Source organism: Serinus canaria, chromosome 6, assembly GCF_022539315.1.
Source record: "Serinus canaria isolate serCan28SL12 chromosome 6, serCan2020, whole genome shotgun sequence".
Lineage (NCBI taxonomy): Eukaryota > Metazoa > Chordata > Aves > Passeriformes > Fringillidae > Serinus > Serinus canaria.
The window spans coordinates 21,140,831-21,166,720 of record NC_066320.1 but is presented as its reverse complement, the minus strand read 5'-3'; the positions used below and the strand labels follow the sequence as shown (position 1 = coordinate 21,166,720).

At 44.7% G+C, this 25,890-nt stretch overlaps 1 protein-coding gene across 3 annotated transcripts in view; it reads right to left on the bottom strand.

The window, feature by feature from the left end:
- HPSE2 (heparanase 2 (inactive)) overlaps positions 1-25,890 on the bottom strand; it is a 105,061-nt gene that overhangs the window by 57,909 nt on the left and 21,262 nt on the right. The gene's annotated exons all lie outside the window — the stretch shown is intronic.

Sequence of the window (25,890 nt, the reverse complement as noted above, 5' to 3'; positions counted from 1 at the left end):
AGTGGCTGGCACTGAATTATGGTGTTGGAAGCTCTCTTCTCTCAGAAGTCACTTCAGGGGACACATTCCATGGAGGGGTCCCCATCCCCTGGCACCTCCAAGCTCCACAGCCATACAGACAGGCAGGAGGCAGCACTAATGCCACTGTGTGCCAAAGCACATGGCACTGCTCCAAGCCTACAAAAGCCACCAGCATGGTGCTCTCCAAGGTTTCAGTAAGCATTTCTGCAAAGCACAAACTCCTTAAACCTCATGTTTCTGGAACTTAAATCTGCCATTTTAAAGCAGCTTAAATGTGATGCAAACACTAATAAAAAGACCATCCACCAGCTCTGCTGCTGCAAAACAGCTGGCTTTGAAGCTGGCTAATTCACTTAGCAGAAGCTCAGCCTTGCTGTGCTCTTGAACAAGGACAGAGGGACTGCAGGAGCACCACTAACAGCAAACCTATCTAGGTTGTTTCTATAAACTGCTCAGGGCACTAACAAACTCAACAAGAAGAAAAGCACGTGTACTTTCCTGCTACAAAGGCAATGGGAGCAGCCCGAGTGCATGAGGTAACTCACACATGAGCTTTCCAAAGCAGTGGCTGTGACCATTTCTGGGGTTTGGGACGTGATTGCCCCAAGGGAACACATGGCTGCGTGACACACAGCCCTTCACTGGGATTCACACTCTCTAGAATTCACTGGAGCTACAGCTTTCATTGTATTTTCACTGGGTTTCAGGGCTGGGTAACTTTATGGACACTAATAACACTTAAAGTTAAGTAAGATATGCCTATGAAAAGGTAATCAAATGTCATGCATGAACCAAGTAACCATCAGTGGTTTATTCAAAGAAGGCTGAGGAAATGGCAGAATAATTATCTTTGGAAGAAAAGAGGAGATGGACTTAAATATTAGCAATTAGCAATATGTGCTTACACATCAAGAAACCTTACATCAGTAAATTAAACAAGGGCTGGTGCCTGGGGAGACGGGCACAGCTAGCTCAGAGGTAGGCTTCTACTGGGGCTAAGATAAACTGTGTCCAGATTAGAGGCCAGAAATGCAAGAGGGGATGAATATGACCTAAATTAGGTGTCACCATCTTGGTGATGGAGGCATTCTTGTGTTGATACAGCACAGAATTAATTTCTGCAACTACCCAGTCCTGGGCTGAGGAGAGAAAATCACATCAGGGAGGAAACTGGAGGCCAGGAGTGGGGAGGACATATAGCTGATACTGCTGAAGGCTGGCTGCACTGTGCTCACAGAAGTTCCTGCTGATCTTCTGCCACAGCCACCCTCTGACTGTGGTGGGTGTGGGGGGTGACAGCAGCATTGCTTGCTCTCAGCCAGGAGCCTGGCTCTCAGTCTGGCCCTGCCCTGCTGCAGGGTCAGCAGGATGCTGTGGAACAAGGCATCTGTAGACACAGCCACCCAACACCTTCTGCTTGCATGGGATTGGTGTGCACGATGCCCATCATGTGGGTTTTACTGAAGAGTTTTCCTGAAAGGTTAGTGAGCCTCCAGCACCATCAGAGGAACACACCACTGCTCTGCCCAGCACCACCAGAAATAATGACTGAGGGTTTGTTCATGGAGTAACCTCCACATCCTGGTGCTGCACTAAATCACCCTCCTGGTCGGTTCTCAGTGTGGAGAAAGCAGGCTAAGGATGCGGCTGTGGCTGGCTGTGTTACTGCAGCCAGGATGCATTTCTCCACCCATGTGGTGACACCGGGGTCTTCTTGTAATTGCACATTTTTCTGCACTGCACTGGCCCCTTGGGATCCTGGACTGGGAGTGGAAGAGATGCTACAGCATTTGTCAGAAAAGATTTCTGGATACAGACTTTGATCACAGGGAAGAAAGGGCAGGTTGGGACATTTATGCAGGAAACAAATCCCCAAGAGCCACTTCAATGCAGTGTAAGGAACAGCCTGCTTTCCCTCTGAACTCCACACAGATTGCCAGGGGAAAAGACCCAAAAAGTAACCCCCAGAAAAAGCATAAACTCTGGCAAATTAAATTCAAGAGCATAATAAAGCAAATCAAAAAGATTTTAAGAAACAACTTACTAAAGCCTTTAAAACTAATAAAAGCTTTTTCAAACACATCAAAAGGAGGAAGGCTGCCAGAGAGTCTGTAGAGCCAGAAGATGGCTGAGGCAAAAAGATAAGATGACAGCAGAAAAGTTAAATTAATTCTTGGCATATGTAGGAAACAGCTTGAGAAGGTTCCCACAGCAGAGCCTTGCTTTATGTGGGATGAGCCAGAGGAATGTCTCCAGCAGCAGCCCCGGCCACAGAGGTGCAGAGACAGGGGCTTGTGGAGCTGAGCAGGACAGGGGAGCTTTGGTCACTGCTCCTCTCAGCATAGGGAACACCGGGGCCAGGAAATAACAAGGCTGAATTATCAACTCAGCAGCCATGGCAGCTTCCCTCCCCCCATCTGTAATTAGGCAGAGGAGCTCATTACCAGAAGGGCTCTGCAGGTGGTACCAGGCTGGAAGGACTCCCTGGACTCTTGAGATGAATGAGGAGGAAGAAATGCACCATCAGCTTTAGGGGATACTCTGGCAATTCCACAATTCTGCCCAGGCTCTCTGTTTAAGGCAAGAGATGTAGGAGATCTGCCTGAGGGACAGAGAAGCAGTCCCTAGAAGGAGAGAAGGCTGAAAGTGGACACCCAAATGAGACTTGCCATCACCCTTATTATTGCTTTAAAGCTGTTTTTTTGGGAAAATGTCCCAGTAATTAGTATTTAGAGTGCAACTTATAAGTAAAGGTCAGCAGTGGAGAAAGTGGTGCTGCAGAATAGGCCAGTCTTTTGGGGGCTCATAAAAATTTTGCTTGTGGCTGCTAGAGAGGTCAAGGTCTGTGCCTACAACCACACTGGAAATGCTTGGTCATAATCAAACCTGAACCAGCAGAAGCTGGGCAATGCATTGGTTCGAGCTCCTGGCTGCTTCCTGCACAAACTCCTGTGATTTGGTAGCAAGCATGCTCTGTCATCCTCACTCACATGGCTTTGTGAAGGCAAATCACAGTACCCCAGATGATGAAATTAGGACCAGGGTGCTTATCCTGAGCAATACTTTCTTGGCCTCCCAGGGTGCCTCCCAGGAGAGCCCGCTGCAATGCTGTCTGTGACAGGACTGTATTATTGAGGTTAATACTGCTTTCATGGAGAGAAAAAGAACACAAATACAGGAGTGGTGGGAAAGCTGGGGGTCAGAGGTGGAAATGTATAGGCTAAGGAAAGGTGTAATTTTATATCTGGACTTTTTTTTTTTTTATATCTAGACTGCTCTGAGCACTGCACAAGCCCCTTCCTCTCATCACCTGCTTGCCCTGCTGCATTTTCCAGCCTCCGTTTTTTCACCACTGAACCTTCCCCATGGGTCAGAGGCAAGTCCTGATCCATTCCTCAAACTTACAAAAATGGATTTACCCTACCAGGGCATGTGGAGCCTCCTGGATGAGAGGGTTTTGCACAGCCACCATGGTCTCCTGACACCTGCAAGACACCTGGTACCTAAGAGAACTCTGCAGACAAAAACCCAGGAAGCCAAGCACCTGGAGGTTGAGATCTTCTATATTTGAGCCTAATTGCCACACAGAATGCACTGGAAAATGTCACCAAAATAAAGAGCTTACACATTATAAGTTCACATATTTAGTTTGAAAAAAAATAATTAAGTCTCACTTTCTTATTCACTTTGATTTCCTTGGGACAGGAAATGCAGGCTTTTGATCTGGCTATAGCAAGGGGAAATTTGCAGATGAATGGAAGATGGCTTTGCTCCTAGAAATGCTGGCATAATGACTCTGCAGAAAGATACCAAAGAACTTCAATTTATTCAATTTATTCTAGTGACAGATAGCATGCCAATCAACTCTTAAGCACCGGAATATGTTAAAAAGACTTTTTTTTTTTTAATTATACATTGCATTTTAATTTATCAAAGCCAGGGCAGTTTTTAGAGACAGAATGAAGCAAGACAAATGTATGCACTAGAAATAAGCCTCCCTTTTATACAGACATACAGTGAAGGCAGTTAATCATTGGAACAATTTATCTGCATTGTGGATGATTCTCCATCACATGTTATCTTTTTAAGGCAAGAATAGAAAATTTTATTAAAATCTGCTCTGGTTCAACCAAAAGCTGTGAGTTTAAATAAGATTTTTTTGTCCAATGTTACTATGCAAAACAGACAAGATTATTGTATTAGTGCGTACTGACCTTAACAATCAAGACTGATTGTAATGAGAGAGGTTTCCCATTAAAATAAATTATATTAAGGGCATTAAATTGTATTTCTTTGAACCACTCTGAAAATTTTTGCTTTGATATAGAAATTCTTATTCAGTCAGTGTTTATTTAGATATCAAAAGGTACTAAAACTAATCATGGAACTTTCCGTTAACATATATTTAATATAGCACAATAGACTTACTGAAGCACGTAAAATATCTGAAGTATATTAGAAGTTTAAAACCTTGTAAAACTATGGATTACTAACCCAGTGCTATGAATGCATTTGGGGATTTAATGGGATGTTGCAGGATATTAATTTCCACCCCCACTCCATCCCAGCAGCAGGGTGAAGGGAAAGCTCCTCCAGTCCCTCTAGCAACAGAGACAACATACTAGAGCACAATAATGAATTTCTGCTGGACTTGCTGAGGTCTGGATGCATGAAGGTCCTTCTTCTCTGCTTCACACATGTCCTCCACTAACACAAACAACCACTGACAAGAAGGAACACTGAACTTTGAGTCAGAACTAAAATAGGTAGAATAGTCAAATATTAAATTAAACAGAGCTCCGGATCAAACTTTTCCACATTAGATTGAGTCCAGCCTTTGCACACCACTCACCCTCTTTTAGACAACACAGACACAATCAGATCTGATTCATATTCCAGCTAGGATCAGCTCTTAATTCCCTTAAACGAAATCCAGACACAAGGTGCCACATGTTCTTAGGCTTTGTGGATTCTTAAATATTTTCCTTCTCCATGTACGCACTCGGGACACCTGAGCACACACCACCCCGGAGCAGGCAGATACAGAGGGGGCTTTTGGCCAGGTGTGCTCCTCTGCAGCAAAACATGGCAAGACTATGCCTAGCTCTTGTTCAGCTGAAAGGTACTGCTATTTGAACTGGCCATGACCAGCCCAAAAGGACGGTGGAAGATCAGAAGCCAAACTCGTAGTGGACTCTCATGCTCCCAGGTGTGCCTTTACCCCAGCCGTGCTGTAACACCTTACATCTATGCATGGCCACTGCCTTGGTAACATAAAACTGCCCAGCACCCAAGGGAAATCCATCTTTTTTTCAACCAGTCAATCTACAGCTAAATCTTCCAGTGCTTCAGTCCAGCTGTGTTATATTCAAAGCTTTTTATCTTTGAATATGTAAAGCAGTAGAGCTGGCTGGTGAAGAGCTATCAGCTTATGCTGTTTTCTTAATTTCCAAGCCCTTTCAGTAGTTTGTTTCTGTGTTGGGCAAGGAAGGAGGAGCAAAATCTGGACTAGTCCAGACCAGTAACTTCAGTTTTTCACATCACCCTCACCCTAATGGTGGGGAGGGCAGCACAGCACAGCCTCACCTACTGATTTCTCTTCTTCTCAGCTGTCTTCATTAACAAACACTTACATGCCACAGGGAATCAACAATGGATATGTGCTTTGTTTGCTAACCCTCTAAATTAAATCAGAATGAAAGGAATGAAATAAGTTAATGAAACTATTGAACAACACTGGACTTGGCCCTTGAGGCTTTCTGCATGATTTCTCTTCCCAGTTTGACAGAGAACTAGATGCACTTATTTCTTTGAATATAATTTTTTCACCTATTTTGTAATTATTTCATCCAAACCAATGTCCTTGGTTTTCTTTAGAGACAAGTACTACTTCACAGTCAAAATATATCAGAGCTACTATTACCTTCCCAAATCAATGGCTGTCAAAAAAAGAAAACAAATTTGTCCTTGACTGGCCTAGGTTAAACCAATGTTTCTTGTCATCTTATCATCCTGGAAGTGTTTTTAAATTGGTTCATAATTTGTTCCAGTATGTTCCTCATTATCAAAGTGAAAATGACTGGTTTATAGTCGCCCGTGTCTCCCACCTTAGAGAAGAAGGATTATGCTTGTTGTGCTCTTTTTGCCAGGGCACTACCTGTCCTCTGTGGACTGCAAAAGGTGGCTTAATTATCTACATACACTTCAAAACTGACCCTTTGATATCAAGGGCACAGGAGACCTGTGGAAGCAGTTTCTGGATAAGCAATTTCACTGTCACCATCGGGTGCCACCATGAGCAGAGCCAGATCAGTGCCAGCAATGACAGTGTGGCTTCAGGCTAAGGGTCTGCAAGTGTGGGCTCACCAGCAGTTGTTTACATGTGTTTGTCTGAAGTTAGGGAAAAAAAAAGTAAAAGAAGGAAAAAGGAAAGAACAAGAGAAAATGAGCATTTTAATTTCCCAATAAAATCTATGCCACAGTATGAGTCATTGTTTGCTTTTTTACACTAGTTGGGAAAGTCCTTCTGGTTTTAATAACTAATACTGCTGAGTTCAATAAAAAGCACTTAATTTAATTTAATCCAAATCCTGATTAATGCCAGCTTCCCCTGGAATTTTATCTTTGTTTTAATTTGAGTCACTATGTTAAGGGGAAAAAAAGACAGAAGGGGTAGAAGTCAATTAGTTTCTGTGCCTGTTTCTGGGCAAAACACTGGAAAATAGAAGATTGACAGGTATGGTCTGAAAGTCTATTTTTCCCCATTCCTTGGGCTGACTTTCCCCTAAGAATGTAATGTTTGCTTAGTCTTAGAAAAGGAAGCTTAACAGCTCACAGTTCAGTTTGGAAAATAAAATATTCCAGGGCCAATTAGGATCAGATTTCTTTGCTGGAAGTATATTGCTTTTAATGTGTTAATATTCAAGAGATATGCTACTGTTTAATTAGACACAGAGAGCCCTTAAAGCTTGAGAGCTCTAACATGAAAACAGCCAGCCTCAGTCATGGGCTCTGGAGTGGCTACAGAAGGAAATAATCTGGGATAAAACCTCTGATAAGAGGTTTTCATCCTTTCCCTACAATTGTCTGCACGTATGTTTATTCAGATTCATATCTTATACAAATAACCAGTGCTAACAGATTTTTTTAGGCTGGAAAGTTGAACGTTCAAAAATCCAGGGTAGACGAGCTGCTGATACTGGAGTTCAATACCCTCTGTGGCTGCGGGGGGATTGGCTCTGCCCAGCATCACACAGGAATCCTGTGACAGCGCCAGGGTTGGGATCCAGTTCTCCCACATCCCTCACCAGCGCCTTAACCACAAGTAAACATTCCCTCTCTTTTGCAGTTCTCTATCTTATTCTGCACAAGGAGTAAGCCAAGGTCCTGCCAAGCCAATAGTTTTTAATTACATGATCACATACTCTTGTAATGCATATATGTAAGGGAGCTGAATTAAGGGTACATGGGCCTGGGTATTTTCTAACTTTTGTATGACTAATTTCTGCAGCTTTACAGGGAAGGTTTTGGATATGTTGTCTGTGATTACCTTTCATTACAGTAACAAGAGAAACAGAAATGAAATTATGCAAACATACAGGACGACTTTTAAAAGTCTGCAGCAGAACTGTAACTCGGAATCTTAGAGGAGCAACATCAGCCTCCATCTCTTTAGCAAACAGAGCAAATTCTGGGAGCAGACGGTTGGAGCCTTAATTATATAACAGGCACTTCACTACATATGGGCTTTAGGTGCTTTTTTCCCTTCCAGTAGCCAGGGATGCTGGAAATCAGCAAGTCTGAGCTCTTTGTTGTGCTGGAAGCATTGGGCAGCGCTCTGGCACTGGCAGGCACAGCATGTTCATTCTCACATGCTGCTTGAACAAGAACTAATTCTTTGTGTGTGACAGACCAGTGAAAGTATGAGCAAATGTTGCACAGAGAGAGGGGGAAACACTTTCCTGGATTTACTTGCTTCCATCTCATCCCATCTTCCCGAGTTGCCAAGACAAAGGAAGGGGCACAGACATCATCCCCTTCTCCCTTTGGAGTCCCAGTTCCAGCCCGCGTTCTCCTCCTGCTAAGGTGAACACAAAGGATAACAGACAAGATACACCAGCAAAGAAAAGGGTCAAAAAATATGGATGAAGGAATTAAAGTGTCAATAATTATCTTTTCAAGAAAAAAAAAATTCAAAGGAAAAATGAAAACCATGTCAGTAGAGAAGTATATACAGGGCTTTGAGCCCTCAGTTGTGCACTGAGTAGTTAACCAAGCTTATTACCCAAAGGGGCTCTCGTGGGAATGGGGGCTACCACCACCATCATCCTGGCTACACAAAACCCAGAGTGAGCCACCTGCACCCTGCAGATCCCCAGAGTGACTTGGGCTTTCCTGCTCACACCACCAATAATGGGAAAGGGATTCCAGGCACTGCCCCTGTACCTTCTAGGAAATTCCTTCCCTGTGGTTGTTGGGTAACTCTTCTCTAATAAAAATTAAACAAACAAATGTAATAAAGAGTTTTATTCAGAATAGAGGCCAATTTACTAGTAATGACAGCATTAAGGTCCTAAAAGGGTATTGAATTACAGAGCAGTAAAGCCACAGAAAACAGCCTCTAGTTCTAAAATAGCTACAGGTGCCAAAATTAAGGAGGACCAAATTACCAGCCTGTTTCCAGTGTTGGCCTGCAAATACTCAACGCAACATGAAAAATGAATAGCAAATGATTGGCTTTATATTAGGAAAAAGTTGTTTGAATATATTAAATGTGTTTCATTGTGCAATTTCTATATTTGCTCTGTTCCCCAAACCAGAATTATTCACCTAATGGATAGATTAATGAGATGACACTGAGCAGAGGGAGAAGGTCGTCTATAATCAGAACACTTGCAGACAGTGTTTATAAAAGCTATTTAACAACACCAAGGATGAGTACACTGCACTTACAGCTAAAATGCTTCTAGGAGGGGCTGAACACCTGCACTGCTCAGCACACACAAAGGCTTTAAACCAAACCAAATCTGCCTTCGTGTGAAAGATGGCAATTCTGGATGACAGAGAAGGAGATTTCCTGTCAACTGACCTCCCACCTCCCAGGCGAAGGGAAGTCAAGCCAGCCATTGGTAGCACCACTGTTCAATTTGAAAGAGCACATGTTCCTTGCCTGGAAATGTGAAATTTGCATTCAGTGTGCTAGCTGCCTGTGCAGCCATGTGAGGCAGTATAATGGCACATGAAAGAAAAGGTCAAATTTACTAAGTGTTGAGGAGGTGTCATCAAGAGTCACATATTACTTCAAGATGTGTTTTCAGCAGCAGAGCCTGCATGAGCCCCTCTAACACAGAAATCTCTTCTGCCCACTGGGAGTTGGAGAATTCCTCCCAGCTTGGGTGGAAGTTGCTGATCTCCACAGGCTTGCAGAAGATCTTTTTCCTGCTCCATTTTTCGTGAAAGTGCTACAAAATGCAACCAAACTGATGGAAACGGGCCTCTGGCAAACCCCTGTGCTTCTTTCTTTCCCATTTGCAGAACTCTGCAAGTTACCTACAGCAATTAAGCCTTTGCAGAGCAGTGATTGTATCCCATGTCATTCAAGGAGCTGCTTTCACCTCCCACACCTTTCATTTTCTTCAGCTTGAGTTATCACTTTCCTTTCACCAGTGGTAGCAGCCCGGGATGGGGGAGGCAGAATTTTACCTCTCTCCAGCCCCTGCAGAAATGCTGCAAACATTTTCAACCTGTTTGGTTCCTGACCCATCAACACACTTCTCTGTCTCTGCCTTTCCCATCGAGGAGCACAGCACTGGTGGGAATTCCCTGCCCAGCTCAGGAAGCCTGGCCAGCAGCGCTGGCTCCACACAGCACCACAGCTCTTTCTCAGGGCTGCCTTCCTCACTGCCATCCCCCCTTCTTTCCAGATAAAACCTCCACCAGCACAACTGTAGCAGCAAGAGCAATGTGCTAAGGCAAGCAGCAAGGCAAACAGAGAAGCCATAAGGTTCTCTGCAGGGTAAACATGAGCTAAAATCCAGAGTCACATAAATCACGTGGATACATGCACTTCTGAGGGGAGAGGAGGTAAAGGAGGGACTAATTTTTCTTGCACCAGTCCTGGAGCCCCTTCCTGAGACCAGAGCAACTCAGCCAGAGGCACCAGCGAGGCACTGCCTGGTTTGACCAAGGGCAAGGAGCTGGTTAGGAGGATGGCTGAGAGATATTTGTGCAGGTATCTGCTCCTGGGCTCCTTCCCACACTTCTCATCCTCATGACCAGTTAACTCTGCCCCTTTGCAGTGGGAGAGCTGAAGCCAAAATGCAAAGCTCCTCTGTTTGACCCACCTATTACAGAAGGTGGCTTTTGCTTCTCCTTCAGACTGTACATCACAGGCCACTTCTCAGAGCACAGTGCTGAGATTCAGGAGAGATGAGGGGGTCACCTGAAGAGGTCTGGCTGACTCTTCACAGGACATGGGTGCCCTAAAGATTTCATGGCAGAGCAGCTGGAGCTAGATGATCTTTAAGGTCCCTTCCCACCCAAACCACTCTATGATTCTATGATACATGGGCTAAATACACCAACATACAAGGTAACTTAACGGGAGCAGCTCTTGTCATAAATGGAAGGACAGGGAAACAGGAGCTAGACACAGGGCAGTACATCAGTACAGTTGTGACAGTGCACAGGGCAAAGGGCAACTTGTGGGAGTCCCACATGAGCATGGCAAGGATGTGAAAAACCTGGGGTAAAGTATTGGTATTGAATTCTAAAAGCACAAGCATTTTCATGCATTGAAGTGAAACCAGCATTTTCAGAAGACTAAATTCATTAGTCATATCAGATGAAGCATCCAACTCAGAATATTCTGTGATTCTGTGACATGCTCACTGAGAGCTGTGGAAACGGGTTGGCTGGGCACATCAAAGAACAGCTCCCATGCCCAAGTTTCCAGTAAGTTAATGTGCTTGGCATCCTGTATTCTCAAGTTCAGCTTGAGAATTTTGCATTATTTGGGTGTTGAAGGAACTTTGAGCTTTGCACAAACAGTAACACAGATATTTTAGTATTAAACTCTCTTTCAATTTTCTGATAATCTCCGCCTGGCAAAAAACAGCAGACCAAAAAAAAAAAATACAATTGCAGCAAGATGCAGAAACAGTGAACAGCAGTTATTTCTTAATTCAGTAGCCTCACATTTTATGTGCATATCTGAACTTAACATCCATGAGTATTGTGTGTTAGTTTAACCTATTTTGCAAAGCTCAGGAGAAAAGATTAATTTGGCTCTTTTACAAGTCTCTGCAGTGGTTGAATATGCTTTGCTTCCACAAAGACAGAGCAGGAAATCCAGGAAATTGCAAGAAAAAAAGACATTAAGGCAGTGCCATGTGTGATGTTTCTGATACCTACAGAGATAAGGTGACTTACCTCTGATGGATAAACTTTCCCATCATGAAACAAATATAGAAAGTAAGGCTTTTTTTTATTTTTTTTGTTATCTAGGAAGCAAACAACTGAAAGTACTGTTCCTAAATGCTCTGAAACAGTAAAGGTGGAATATTTATTTTAAATTAGAAGTATACTTGCACTTTTTTTACTTCTTCATTTACATTGTTAGTACAAGACCAGGGAAGTTTTGAAAATCTTCTTAAATAGAATTTAAGAGTGGGTTTGTTCAAACCCAGCAATGTATTTGAATCCAAATTTAAAAATCTATGTTACCTCCCTGCAAGGACTTATTGGACCACCAGTCAAACCAGCCCTGGTTGGCAGTGCTGAAGGTATAGGACATTTGCTTCCAGAGACTTTTCAGAGCTCTCCTGACTCTTCTGAGTTTTCTTGTCTCTACCTGTAAGCTTGGAAAATTATTTTTCCCCTCTATTTATCTGAAACCAAACTGTGCATATTTACATCCATGATCACTTTTCTCAGATATTGTGCAAGTGGAAGTGCCACCCATCTTGTTTCAGGCACTTGGGACTCAAGGATGGGCTTATCCAGATGCCTGAGGACAGACACAAGGCTCCCAGTCCAGCCTCCCCCTGCTTCTCCCCAAACTGCACCAGGCCAACACGGGCTCGGCAGCAACACAACTGCCAGTGGCAAGTGCTGGGAGAACAAGAGTCACCCTCTCATCAAAACTGGGAATGTTGATGCACCCAGTGCACTTTGAGAAGTACTGTCTGTCTGTACACACAGGATGGCATAAATCCCTCAAACTGCTCCAGACAGCTGACCAGGTGTACAAGAAACCATATCATCCCACCACATCATCCTATATAGCCAGACACAGTTGAAAAGGGAGTATCCCACATCCCTCACTTCTTCCCAAGAAGACAAGAGATTCTCTGAATAGGAGGACAGGCATAGAAGATGCTGAAAGTGCATATGGATAGCACATTTTGAAGAATTTGGTGCTGATACATAACCTAATTTTTTCTCTTGCTTTATGTAGATACACATTGATAGTGAAACTTCAAACCTCCCTTCCAGGGAGAGTCACATCGCAGGGAATAACTCTGGAGACTTTACAAGGGCAAAGCCTGGAGAGCTGCTGTGCCAAGTGCTGTATCATGCCTGGAAAAATGATACAACAGACCAGCTCTTGGCAAAGACATGAAAGGCCCTCTAGGCTACCCAGCAAAACACACTGACAAATGTTTCTCAGAGACACCACTGGATACCTGAGCATTGGACATCACATGGAATATCAACCAGTTATTGAGGCTTGGACTGCTCACAACAAGTCCTGACACAGCTCATCCTTCCATGCAGCCCCCCTGCTGCTCACACTTAGGGACCTGGGAAGCCTTGCCACGGAGGCAAAGAAGGGAAGGTGTTTCCCAAATGTTATTTTATGTAAATATGATAAAAGTTTCCCCAGAGAGTACAGGAGGGGTAGAAAGTGGCTCATCGCACACACAATACAGTCATGCTGCAAACATACAGCAACTCTGATGCACCAGATGTGCTCTGTGCATATCCAGATGTGCTCCTGTTAATTCTTTAGTATTCCCCAGCTGCACTTGTGACTCATCAGCTCACATGCCAGAGTAGCTCCCAAGCTGTGAGATCCCCATGGCACACTTGGGTGACACATGCTGAGGGATTTCTCAGGCACCCATGGAGTGAGTCTATCCTCCCAGGGAGCAGAGCACCCTTCCTGCTGATGCACAAAGGCACCACATTTCTCATGGGGGAGCATCTGAGGGCAAGAGTAGCTCTGCTTTATCCTATCAAGGTCAAAGCTCAAAGCAGTGCATGGCAGTATGGAGAGTTACATGGAAGAAGCATAATGGATGCACAGTTAACAACTGCCTGAAACTGAGATCCATGATTTGCTGTCAGCTGATTTCTTCCCCATGGTGTCACCCAGTCATTCAGGTTGAAAATGGGTTGTGGCCAAAAATCCTTTGCCAGAACATGCTATAAAGAAATAACCTCAGTTTGGAATACAGCCTGTGAATATCTGCTTGCTCAGTTCCAGAAAAACACTTAAGGGAAGTGAATCTTCAAATAATTTCTGGTCTCTCCTATTCTTTTTCCAGTTGCTCAGTTTGGAGATGGTAACACACAAATTCCACTGTTTCTCTCCTCCTCTGTCATCTGCTCAGGAGCCTTCTCTCTGCTTGCTCACAGTAACACTGATGTTCACACTTCTGTCCAAAAACCCTGGTGTTCACATCTCCATGTGCAAGAGGAAAGATTGCTTGTTTCAGCCCAAAAGTTTTTGCTGTGTGTTTCTGTTTCTCCTGATTTACCTTTCCAGATCAGACAACTCCACTAATGTATTAAGCTTCCCATAAATTTCCATAGGACTCAAGAAACAGCAACCAATACATCTTCAACTGAGTGCTGAGGTCAGGCACCAGGCCAGCAGAATAAACACATTAGGGAGGGGGAGCAGAACCATGCCCACATCCAGAAGGTACCCCAGCAGGGTCTTGGGATGGGTTTTGGGCTTCCATTCTATGTTTGGACTAGCCATGGAAGCTCAACTGGGAGGTGATGCCCCCCAACAAGCCAGAGAGTGAAGAAAAAAGCCAGGTGTCCACTGTCATCCAGCAAGCAGGGTTACATGAGGCACCTATGCCTTTCTTTCATGAAGCCAGTACTCAGCCCCTGGCAGGAGCTTGGAGAGATTTTACCATTTGGCCAAGCACAAAGCCAGAAGGACAGGAGCAAGCAGGAGGATTTGTCATTGAGGAACAACCCTGCTTGTCCCACAGTCTGCAGTGAGTCATCAGTCATGACTTGTACCAGATTTCCTAGTGACAATTCTGCTGGTGAAATGCTCCTGGCTCTGGAAGCCTTAGCACAGGTCTCATGGCACGTTAACCCCACCACATAGATCTGAGTAGCATATAAACACCATCACCTTCACCACTGCTTGGCACATCATAAATACAACTGCTTGAAGCTGGCTATTGGACACTCATCCAAGCAATGGTGCTGTAAATTCAGAGGGCAGGAGAGTCTGCACAGGAACAGCTCAGGAGAGAGCAGGAGACAGCTGTTTCATTTCTACTTCTTACAGAAAAATATTTCCATGAAGTGTAATGTTTGGAAAATGTCTAACAACCCAGTTCATGCTTTCTACAGATTATGTGGATTTAGCATTTCTGTTGTCTATACTGGGATAGATGAATAGAGAGATAAAAGGAGGCATGAAAATATAAGACAGTTGGAATGCAGGAGAATCCACAGAATGTGCGAAAAATGTAGGAAAAACTAAATAAAAGAGGAAAAGACAAATGAGATATTGTCAAGGCAGCCAGTGAAGCAGCAGGGTCCCAGTTCAGAGGTGGAATCATTAAATGACAAGTGAGGCAGCTCTTACGAAAAGCCTACGTGATTTTTTAACCCTGGAATTCACTAGGGGGAGTGTGTGGTCAAGGGTGAATGCCAGAATAAATCTGTTTTCCAGAAGAAAAAGGGAATGTATTGGGAGTTCAGTCACCCCAGAACAGGGGCTCAGGAAATGGGGTGGCTTCTGCACCAGCCACACCCAAGACATGTCCCCCAGCAGCTGGGAAGGAAAGGTGGGAGGCACCCACCCTGCCTCACACCCAGCAGCAGCTCTGGGAGAGCTCACTCGCCTCAAGAGTCAGGACCAAATACCACAGCCCCATAAGTGAGAAGCAGTAAAAATGCCACAGACTAAAATCTGGTCTATTTGCTTGTGTTTTACCTGAGGAAAACTATTAAACCTTCCTCCCTTTCCTTCTCCAGCTTGTCACAAAATTCTGGGGTCCTGACCCAGAAAAGCCACCGTGCCAACACAGCAGCTTCCACGCCAGTTCAGTCCTTCCATGTCCCAAGTGCAAGTGAGCAGCAAACAGACAATGTCAAAGCAACCCTGTCCCACCCTCTGCTCTCCTCTGCTGCAAAGAGGGATGGGAAGATACAGATCCCCATGGAGACCTGTGCTGAAAGGGGATTGAGGAGCCCAGCAAGGAAGCACAAAGATCAAGCAGAAAAAGAATTGCCTCAGAGCAAGACCACAACACAAAGGGCCTTCCTACTGATCCTGATGGAAAATAGTTCCATGCAGGAAGGGAATGTAAAGGACTAGAAGAGTCTGACAGGGATTTCCAAAGTATGCTTGCTTGTACAGAGCAGCCTGTGCATGTGCAACAAATGTAATCCTAAACCTCTGTGGGCAGACCAGGACACACACACTAACTCCTCCTTGAGGTCCTGCATTTCCTTCAAGTGCACTAAAAGCAATTGCAGCAGACATGTACAGTTGTCCATCCAAAATTCCCTCAGTGTCCAATCCCTTGCACATAAAGTATCAGTGATTCCCAGGCAAGGAACAACTCAAGGCTCCTATGCATGGGGGCATATCCTACACTTCCAGACATTTGGCAGCCCCTCAGGATTCCTGCATCTGTGGACACATCTGGGCTTCCCAGACATGGGGCAGTAGAGAGTTTCTGTGCACGCACAGCAGCATGCAAGGCCAGGAGACACATGAATTCCCCCAAGTCTGGCTAGACAGTGACAGACAAGAGAACACATGTGGGGAAACCTGGACAGTTGGTCATGTGAAGAGCAGACTAGCCCAGAGCAGCCAGCAGAGGAAGCTGGTGGCATCAGAGGTGAAAGACAGGCACGGCAGCTTGGGTTCTTTTCCTCACACCTTCTACCTGAGGGCAAGCTGGCACTTGTATCTCTTGGGGACAGGAATGCAAAACTTGTGCTGCTTCTGGACTGTCCTGTCCTCAGAAAGAGAAACACGAGGCATGGAGCTACTCCCAGTCCCCGTGGGGCTGCCAGAAATAACACAAACCTAACGTCTCACACCAGCTGGCGAAGAGGACTAATCTGGCTTCAGGAACTGCTTGAAAGAGAGCCAAGCCTCCCATCCAGTTCTCATGGCCCCCTCCACCTCCCTCCAGACCCAGTTCCTTTTCTGGCAGGATGGGTATCCTCAGTGCTCAGCTGACAGCAAGCTGCTCCTCGCTAGCCGCTCTGCCGGCCCACATATTCCTTGGTGGGGCTCCTCTGCTTCTCCCACCCCGCACACAGAACAACCAGCCCTACCTCTGTGCTGGCCACACCAGAGCGTGCTGGGGTAGTGGACATGGCAGGAAACCCCATCTGTCCCTCCATCCCTGTCCTTGTCATTGCTGCTGCTCCTCTTCCCTTGAATTAGGCATCTCAAGAGATTCCCTGCCCATGGACCTGCATTTCTCTCCCTTCTATCAACAACCTGTGTCTCTTTTGAGCCTCTAGCTGGAAGGTCTGCACTCTTCTACAAGTCTGCACTTGTAGAAGAGGAGCTTGGTCATATTTTAAGGTATTTTTAAAAATTTCTTTTAAAAATGCAATATTAATGACCAGAGCAGTTGCGTCAACAACATAATAACTAGATTTGTTTGCATTTACAATGAGGGTGCTGAGACACTGTCACCATTTGCCCAGAGAAATTGTGGATGCCCCATCCCTAAAAGCAATCATGGCTAGGTTGGATGGGGCTCTGAGCAACCTGGTTTCGGGCAAGGTGTCCCTGCCCATGACAAGTGGATTGGACAAGATGACCTTTAAAAGGTCCCTTCCAACCTAAAGCATTCCATAATTCCATGACTCTTGATTCATTTCAACCAGCAGCATGCATGATAATGAAAAAGAGTGGTTTTGACAGTCACATAACTAATTGCAACTAATCCAACCCTTTTTCAGTGACACTGCATAGCCCAAACCAACAGCTGTGAAGCACAGTTTAAATTAGATGGTGGTGCAAACATACGGGTTTATTGTCATTACTACCATCACATACACCTTGACTCTGTTCCTGCCACCACATCCCTCCATGCAGCACTGCCTCACTGTGGTTTTTGTATAAGAAAAGCTGGGTTAAAAAGATGTGAGAAAGCAATTTTTTTTCTTGAGTCAACACAAAAAAAAGGAGGCTGGCACACTCAAGAGGCTGCATGTAAATGAGTCCAAAGGCTATGTGCTTCAGAAAGAAAAGAGAAGTCCAAAAACTTAATTTTAGAAGGGCAAGACACTGATGGAAAGATACCCTGCGTTACAAGTGGACAGAGCTGGGCAGAGCTAAACTCAAAACATTCCAAGCCTGATTTGGTCTGCAAGGTTCCTATCTCCTTCTGTCACACATTATTAAACATAGATCAAAAACAGGATCTAGGATTACAGAACACACTGGACTCGGGACATCAGAAGACACCTGTCCTATAAATAGGAATCATTTACCAATTCAGAGCAACACACACATGTTTTGGCAACCTCTCAGCCAATAAACGCAGAAGCCACAACTTCAGAATTATCCAAGTGCAATTATTTTAAATGCGAAACAATGGTTTACATCATCATGACTTAACTCCTTATTTCCCAAATTCTCATCATGCATGTGTGTTCTGAATCACACCAAAAAAATTAACCCTTCCCAGAATTAGTCCACTATCAATCTGGAAAATTGCCTTCTTTTTTTTTTTTTTTTTTTTTGAACAGAGCAGAAACAACAAAAAGCAGAACTTTAGGTTTGGAGCTGTTGATTTGCTGCTTTTGATTTCTTTTCAAAGTCGATTCAGTCACTTAGATCACACCAACTTTGCATGGCAAAATGCTCAGAAACACCAACTTGGGATTTTGAACAGAGTTGCAATGCTGGCCTCCAATTTGTTGACACTTGGGTTTCTAGGAAAAATTACCAGGAACACGTGCAAGGGTGTGTGTAAGGGAACAACGTGAAGCGCTGCTTCCAAACAGGTGCAGCCGATTATCTCAGGCAACGCTGGGCAGGAAAAGAAATGCTGTTTTCTTTGCGAGTTTTAAGAGCACTAAAAACTTCCAGATAATGGGAAGTCCCTGAAGCTTTTAGAAAGTGTTTTCTCATACTCCATACCTGGTATGACAGCTGCTTCTTTGCAGCTATGGGGAGTTGTGGTTTTCCATTTGTGAAAATTCAAGTGAAATCTATCATTTTTTGGAAAGAGCCTAAGTCCTGGTGTTCTCAAATATCTTTACAGGTTGAACATTTGGAAAGGATCCAAGACTCCAATCAGAGCCTGAATATGTGGAAATATTTAACTCTCTAAGAAACAGTATATAAAATAAGCTGTTTCTCTGCTTGATGACTATTTCAGGATTGACTAATTACTTGTCATGATGCCAAACACCACAGAGATGGCTCAAGAGGATAATTTCTGAAACTTGAATTTGTTACATTCTATCAAAGGAAGACTATTTCTGTGTCAAAATCCTATATCTGGAAATTTATATACAGCAAGATCATAAATGAACTTTTGGACACCCAAGGTCAAGCTATTCAATGAAATACCAGATAAATCTTTTTTGGGAGGTGGAATGAACAAGCTTTAAAATAAAGAAGGAAAACAAAGACTACTGTATCAAACACAGGTTCCTCCTGGGGAAGCACTCACATTTCAGATAATTGGTCTCTGTATCTTGTTTCAGGGAAGGATTTGGTGGCAGGGAGCAAAGACTCCCTGCTGTCCTGGTCAGCACATCAGCTCCTCCCTGGGGGTGGTTGTAGCAAGAAGATGTAGCTGAGGTTTCCTAAATTCAGTCGCCTCTGTCCAAAAAACCCTGACCAAAACTTGATCTTTCTTCTTATACCAAAGCACGTCATATCAAGGTCAGGCAGGTTCTGGCACAGGCAGGGGCTAAATTCACCCCCTGTTTTAACGGGAAGAGAACCAGAGCCCATGGTCCAAGCTCAGCTTTGCTTCCAGCTGAGTGACATTTATCAGCAAAGGCTAACAAATTCAGTTTGGTTTCAGGACCATTTAATTCCTGCCATCACCTATTCTCTAGGAGGCACAACACTCACGTTGCACATTTATACAGGTTATAAAGATAGAAAGGACTATTCTCAGCATTATAAATCTGCACATTATTTCTCCAAGGTTGTCCTCCACTAGTTTCCTTTTTCGCCTTTCTTCTCTAATGTTTCAAGATATTTCCCTTGAACTTTTTCTTCCTCTTGTTGACACTTGCACATTATGATTAAGTTTCTTTTCCATTTTTTCTTAAGTAGATGAGTATTAGTGAAATATTATTTATAGCACCCTATTTCCAGGATTTGGTTATGTTTACTGCTCTTCTATGAATCTTTCCCAACCATGTAGCATTTTGGCTAAAATGGGCATGAGAATTGGACATGGTGCCCAGCACTGCTTCCCAATACCATTTCCAATGTCAGAGCATCCCTCTGGCCCTTAGAGGGCTCTAGGTGCACCTGTCCTCCCAGCTGCTCCTCTGCCCATGTGGCTTATGCTCACCAAGATATTTGCAACATCCCACACTCCTTTTTATTTATCTGCTTCCACCTCAAATTTAACATTTTCTTTTTAGTCCTGTGAAGTCTAAATCCATACTGAGTATCAAAGCACATGAACCTCAGCTCACCTGTAAAACAATCAGATGCCAGTCCCAAGCTCAGAGCTGTACACAGCCCTCTGTCTCAGGAGCTTGCCAAAGCCAAGCAGCAGATTTTAGACCAGTGCCCTGACACACCATGTGGATAACCAAAGGCTTTGGCACAGAGAGGACAAAGATACAGCAGCTGCTAGAGAGAGCAGCTTTGTCTGTTTAATATCTTACCATTGAAAAATAATCTTTTACTTGTCACTAGTGTTACAAGGGATCTGCACCAGGTGGAGGTGGGTGTTGTGTGGGGTTTGGGGAGCTTTCACCAGTGCCCGTGGTGGCTGGAGCACAGCTCAGTAACAGCTGGTCAGTGAACTGAGCAGAGGGAAGAAAAGGGGGGCTCAAGGCCCAATTAGCACCATGGGAGGGAGAATGAGAAGGATTTTGGAAGAGTAAGGAGCCAAGCAGAAGGGCACGAGGCTGTGCTGAGGGTGGATAACCATCAGAACAGGCTGAGCTCCAGCATGGAGGGAGGGGACAGCAACACAGCAGCCAGTGTGTGGGAGAGGGAGAGAAGGAGCAGCAAGAGCGTGTTATGAGGCCACAGGGAAGACACAGCTGTCAACCACAGCCCTGCAGAAAGGCAGGAGAGGGATCAGCAGGGAAGACACACATGGAGTTTGGTTTTGGCCAGCCTGAGAAAAGCAGGCAGCCATCCACCGTGGAGCTTATGTGGGATGTGCAAGGCTGGCTGGCAGAGGGAAGAAAAAGGACCTTTCTGGGGCATTTCTCACCTGGGTGAGCTGGGTCCAGACCAATACAGCAATCCATGCCCCTGAGGAAAGGAGACCTGGAGAGGAGAGTTTCATGTTTAGGCAGCAAAGGGGCCGGGGAAGGCACCAAATCCAGCCAGGAAAGAAGGAGACCTGTGTGACAGGGCTTTGAGTAACCTGGTCTAGTGGAAGATGTCCTTGCCCATGGCAAGGGGGTTGGAACTAAGTCATCTTTAAAGCCCCTTCCAACCCAAACCATCCTACAATTGTATGTGACACACCATCAGTCATTAGCAGCTCTAGAACTTCATTCCTGTATGCCAGCCTTGCAAGGCACAGAAAGCAGCTCTGGCAAATCCTGGCACCACCTGCAAACAACAGTCTCCTCCTCCTTCTTCCATATTCACATGCTGACAGACTCAGAGGCTGGCAGTGTGCCTGCCTGGTAGGCAAGTACACAGCACCACAGGCAGCCTTCTGGAGGTGCAACTCCCTCTCACCCAGCTCACCCAAAGCAGCATCCTCCCTTCTGTGTTCCCAATCGCCTTCCTTACAGACTTGCTCCTTGTTCCTGTCACCTCAGCACAGCTGGCACAGCATCTTACTCCACAGCTCACTCCAGCAGCATGAACTAAGTGTCCCAAGCCTGCCTGGCTGCTTGTACAGCCCTTCCACACCAGTCTGAGGCCCCATATCCACCCAAACTCTCCTGTCACACCCCGTGGCAGGAACAACGGAGCCCCAGCATCCTGCTCTTGCACCCCAGTCACCTTGGGGTGGCAGAGCCAGCTCCCCCTACACATGCATTCACAGGCAGCAATGCCCTTGCCCAGCAAGGAGACAGAGACATAGGTTAAGTGCTGTATGTGTGAGGAAAAGCAGACGGCTCAGAAAGGCACTAGCGCTGAGCAGGTTGGAAGAGCTGCTGTTCATGCCAGTAGGCTCAGACAGCAAGCCCTGGTGGCATAATCACCTAAATTAGGTGCATAAATTTAGGGGCATAGCCACCTAAATTCAAGGCCTCCAGAGCTACACACTTTTTCTGCTCTGTGTGTACACCCCTGCAGTTACAGTCTGCTACTAATCCAAGGACCGTCACCGCTCCCAGGTTTCAGTTCAGTGTAGTAGATAATACATAATGGTTTAGAGCCACAGTTTTCCTGTGCATGTTTGTGTTGGGAAGCACCTAGAAACTGTTATACAACATTGAAATATTTGCAGAAGGACCCTCTGCAGTTGGTATGACTGCTACTTTGTCAGACATCTAAGCAATTTCTTGGCCTCTGCGCCCCCAACTTCCCCAAAAAGCCTCCAAACAAATCCCAGAGCTGAATCAGTTTCCTCTCTTTAGAGGCTCCACTAAGTTTTTTCCTAGGATTCCCATTTTCTCTCCTTCTTTTTCTTTAAAAATATATAAATAGTTCACATCGTCATATGAGACAAGTAGAGACTGACTCTTATGGGTAAAAAACAGATGTTTCCCAATCTTCCCTAACAAAGTAATATTTTATATATGGCTCTTCAATGGATTTATAGCCAATGAAGGGATGTTACAACATTAGCTCATGGAGGGGGTGGGTGATAAAAACTGGAAAGGAAGAGCCAGACAAGGAAAAAAGAAGCTATCCAGAGCGCTGCAATTGGAGAAGCATGACAAATGGGCAGCACAGTTTTAGAGGGCTTCGACAGCAAGGCAGATTGCCTAGCTGGGAGTGATTGTCCACAGCTGGAGCATCGCAGAGACCATCTGGTATTTCTTAAACATGCTTTCCCCAGGTGATCCAATTCTTGGAGTGCCCCAGCAAAGAGAGGAAAAAAAGGCCTGCGAGTCTCAGTCCTATTTCCAGAGTTCCCCTAATTAGTTAATAGAATTATATTTGAAGGGTTTCAGTTTCCCCTACAAAACCTTTGTTTTTGCCACCTTTTCATCAGGGGAAAAAATGAAAATTTAAACTCATGGAGGTTTTAATTTCTTTAAGAAAGTCAATGATTGTGTCTCTTGGCACAGCAATCCAATATAAAACTTAATGAAGTAAAGAGAGATCCAAAATTTCTTTTGAACACCTTGTAACCTCACTTTTCCCCCACCACTTTTAGCTGTACAAAGCATGCATATCCAGAGCTTCTCACGTTACTCTCCATTCCCCGAGTATCCATCCCCAGTATGAACCTCTGAATACCAGAGCATGGACTGCATGGGGGACTCCAGGACTCAAGGGGCTCTTACTTACAGGATTTTGACCCTTTTCTAAACTTAGAAAAAGTGTTAAAGAGTTTAATTAACTGTGCCTGCCGCACAGTCCCATCCGTGGAACAAGGAGGGCTGGCACAGAAGCAGTGCAACAATATCTGCTGCTGTCCTGTGTTCCCCAGAAGAGAGCCCTTTCCAGAGCCAGGAGCACTGGGAACCAGCTAGCGAAGAAAAGAGCAAGAGAAAGGGGTAAATAATAAATGAAGGGACAGATGGAAAAAGGGTTAGAGCGAGCAACCGGAGAAGCAGCCCTGGGAAGCAAACTGCGTTCCCAGCAGCAGGCAGTGCCCCCTCGGAGCAGCCTGGGGCAGGAGCCAGGGCCCAGCCACAGAGATTATCCCACCACTCCCCGCCAAGCCAGGCTCAGCAGCCGTGCCTTCCCCTCTGCTCCTGCTCTCTCCAGCACTTAGCCCAGCCCCAAAGCTTCGGTCTGTCGGGTGGATCCTGCACGCCACAGTCCCACACCCCGGATCCCGGGCTGCAAGCTCCTCAGCAGCTTGCAAACACCACCCCTGCAAACACACAGGAATGGTGGCTGGAGGGATGAAACGAATGATACTCCTACAAACGATACTCCTGCAGCAAAATTAGTTGCTATGTCACAATTTGCCAGGGAAGTTTTTAAAAATGCTGAGAACTGACCAGGCACAGAGTTTTCCTGCTCTGCCCACACAGGCACCTGCCTTCCCCGAGTCTGTATGTGAGCCAAGCTAGTGGGATCGTAATCCCAGTCAAAAACACACACACAAGATGCTTCAACATCTCCAGGCTGAAAAAAAATCTAAGTTATTGGGAAGAAAATACTGGACAAAAGAAACCAAAGGAATATTTGAAGGGGATTTTGGTTGGGGTTTTTTTGTTTTGCTTTTAGGTGATGGCTAAAGTCAGCATATTCCACCACCATGCTGGAAGGGGATTTCGGCAAGAAACCCATCCTTATGCAGTGGTATAGATAGCAATAACAGAAGATAATATAACCCATGATTGTAATGCCAAAGAAATAGCAACCAACTGCAAATTACAAAGTATAGAAAATTAATACAGTATTTAAAAATCATGATGAAAAACATCATGCCTTGCTGAGTTATGAGTGGAAATTTAAATATAGAGAAAAGAAGGGAAATGAAGAGACATAGCTGTGCTATTTTGTGCACATGGTAAAATTATCAGTGTAACTATGAAAATATACATATAGGAGCTCTGTATATGAAAAAAATACAATGATGAATTAATCATAAGAGGATTATATACATCACCATTTACTGATGACCAAGACATGAATTAGATAACATCTGCTTTAGATAAACACTATTAAATCACCTACCCCGGATAATTTGCACCTCCAAGTGCACTAAGGAGATCTCTGACCCGTTGATACTAATTTTTAATAAATCTTGGAATGCCAAGTAATTCTAGAAGAGTAGGTGAGCCCTAAGCCCATGCTGGTGCTTTGGCAGGACTTGCTGACCTAAGGACCAACAGCCAGTCAGGCTGACAGCAGAACTTGACAAAGTAATTAAAAGATAATATGAGAATCTACCAAAAATTCATTATATTCATGTCTCAGCTAATTACCAGCCAGCACATGTTGTACAGAATCAAGTCCTGCCTAACTGATGTTACAACCTGATTTAAGAACTTGCATGAATAGAAGTAATTTGCCATAAGTAGATGGACAGAAGTGGCTAATGAGACAAAACCCCAGTGTTTTTACCAATCATTCAGATAAATACAAGATCCTTAGAGGCAGCTTGCAGATAGCACAAATGAAGGTTAGAAAATAACGAACAAAACAGCCTTCATTTATCCTGTGATCCAATTTGTATGGCTAAATGGCCACCATCCAACCAAGCGTGCTTTAATTCAGCCAAGCACAAGATAATACACGTACGGAAAAACAATACAGGGCTTGTATCTCCAGGATGGAAAAGTCTGTCCTGCGTGGCCACAGGACCAAGGAGGAGGTATGGCAGGACTTTGGCAAAGTGACACTTGAGGAGCCAAATCTATTCAGCCTTTGAAAGAAAAATCCACAAGGTTTGACTGCTGCATGTAGGCATTACGTTAGTGCGGGAGGAGAAGGGGTTTCTAACCTGGTGGCCAGAGGCAAAGCAAGCTCCAGGGGTTGGAAGTCACTTAAGCATGGTGCTGGTAAAGAGAAAAACATTAGCCCAGCTGAGGATGAGAAACATCACACAAGAAGTTCTGGATGATCTTGAGGCCCAGCATAAAAGCAGGGGGTGAAACTCAGTAGTACCAAAGGCAGGTATAAAGACCGCAGTGTAATGTAAGACTGGAAGGAGCCCAGACACTGGCACACTGGGGGTCTGCTTTAGGCTACAAAGTCAGGGAGATCGGAAGCATAGGCTTATTGGGAGCATCTGAAACACAGAACCTGCTGGTAATTAGGGACCTTTAACTGCCCACACATTTGCTGGGAAAGGAAGACATCAGACACTGCCTTGCTTCAAGTTCCTGGAATGCACCGACAAAAAAAGAAAAAAAAAAAAGAAAAAAAAAATTGAGAAAGAAGCGACAGGAACAAAACTAGGAAAGAACCTCCTTGAGGTTTGATTCTCACCAGCAGAGAAAAAACTGAAGGTAAAACATGAAGGTTGAAAACACCACAGGCAGGGAAGCCCAAAACAAGTATTTGTACTTGTTTGAAAAAGAACGGGAATTAGTGGCAGAATAAAAATAGTGCTTTGTAAGGACAGAGGCTTCAGTAATCTGAAAGGGCTGGCAAGTGAGATTTTGCTCCAAATGAAAAGGGAGTTTGGGAAAGACAGTGTTTTGTAAACACACAGCAAGATAAGGGAACAGATGTAAATTATCTTAACGCAGGGGTACAATTAGGGTAATTCACAGACTCCTCCGTGGCTTGAAGCTTGCAAAGGAGAAACGGCAACTCCATCAGGCTGATGTGGATGAGCACAAAGGAACAGCACCAGGAGAGAGGGACAGAGCGAAGGAGCCGAGTGC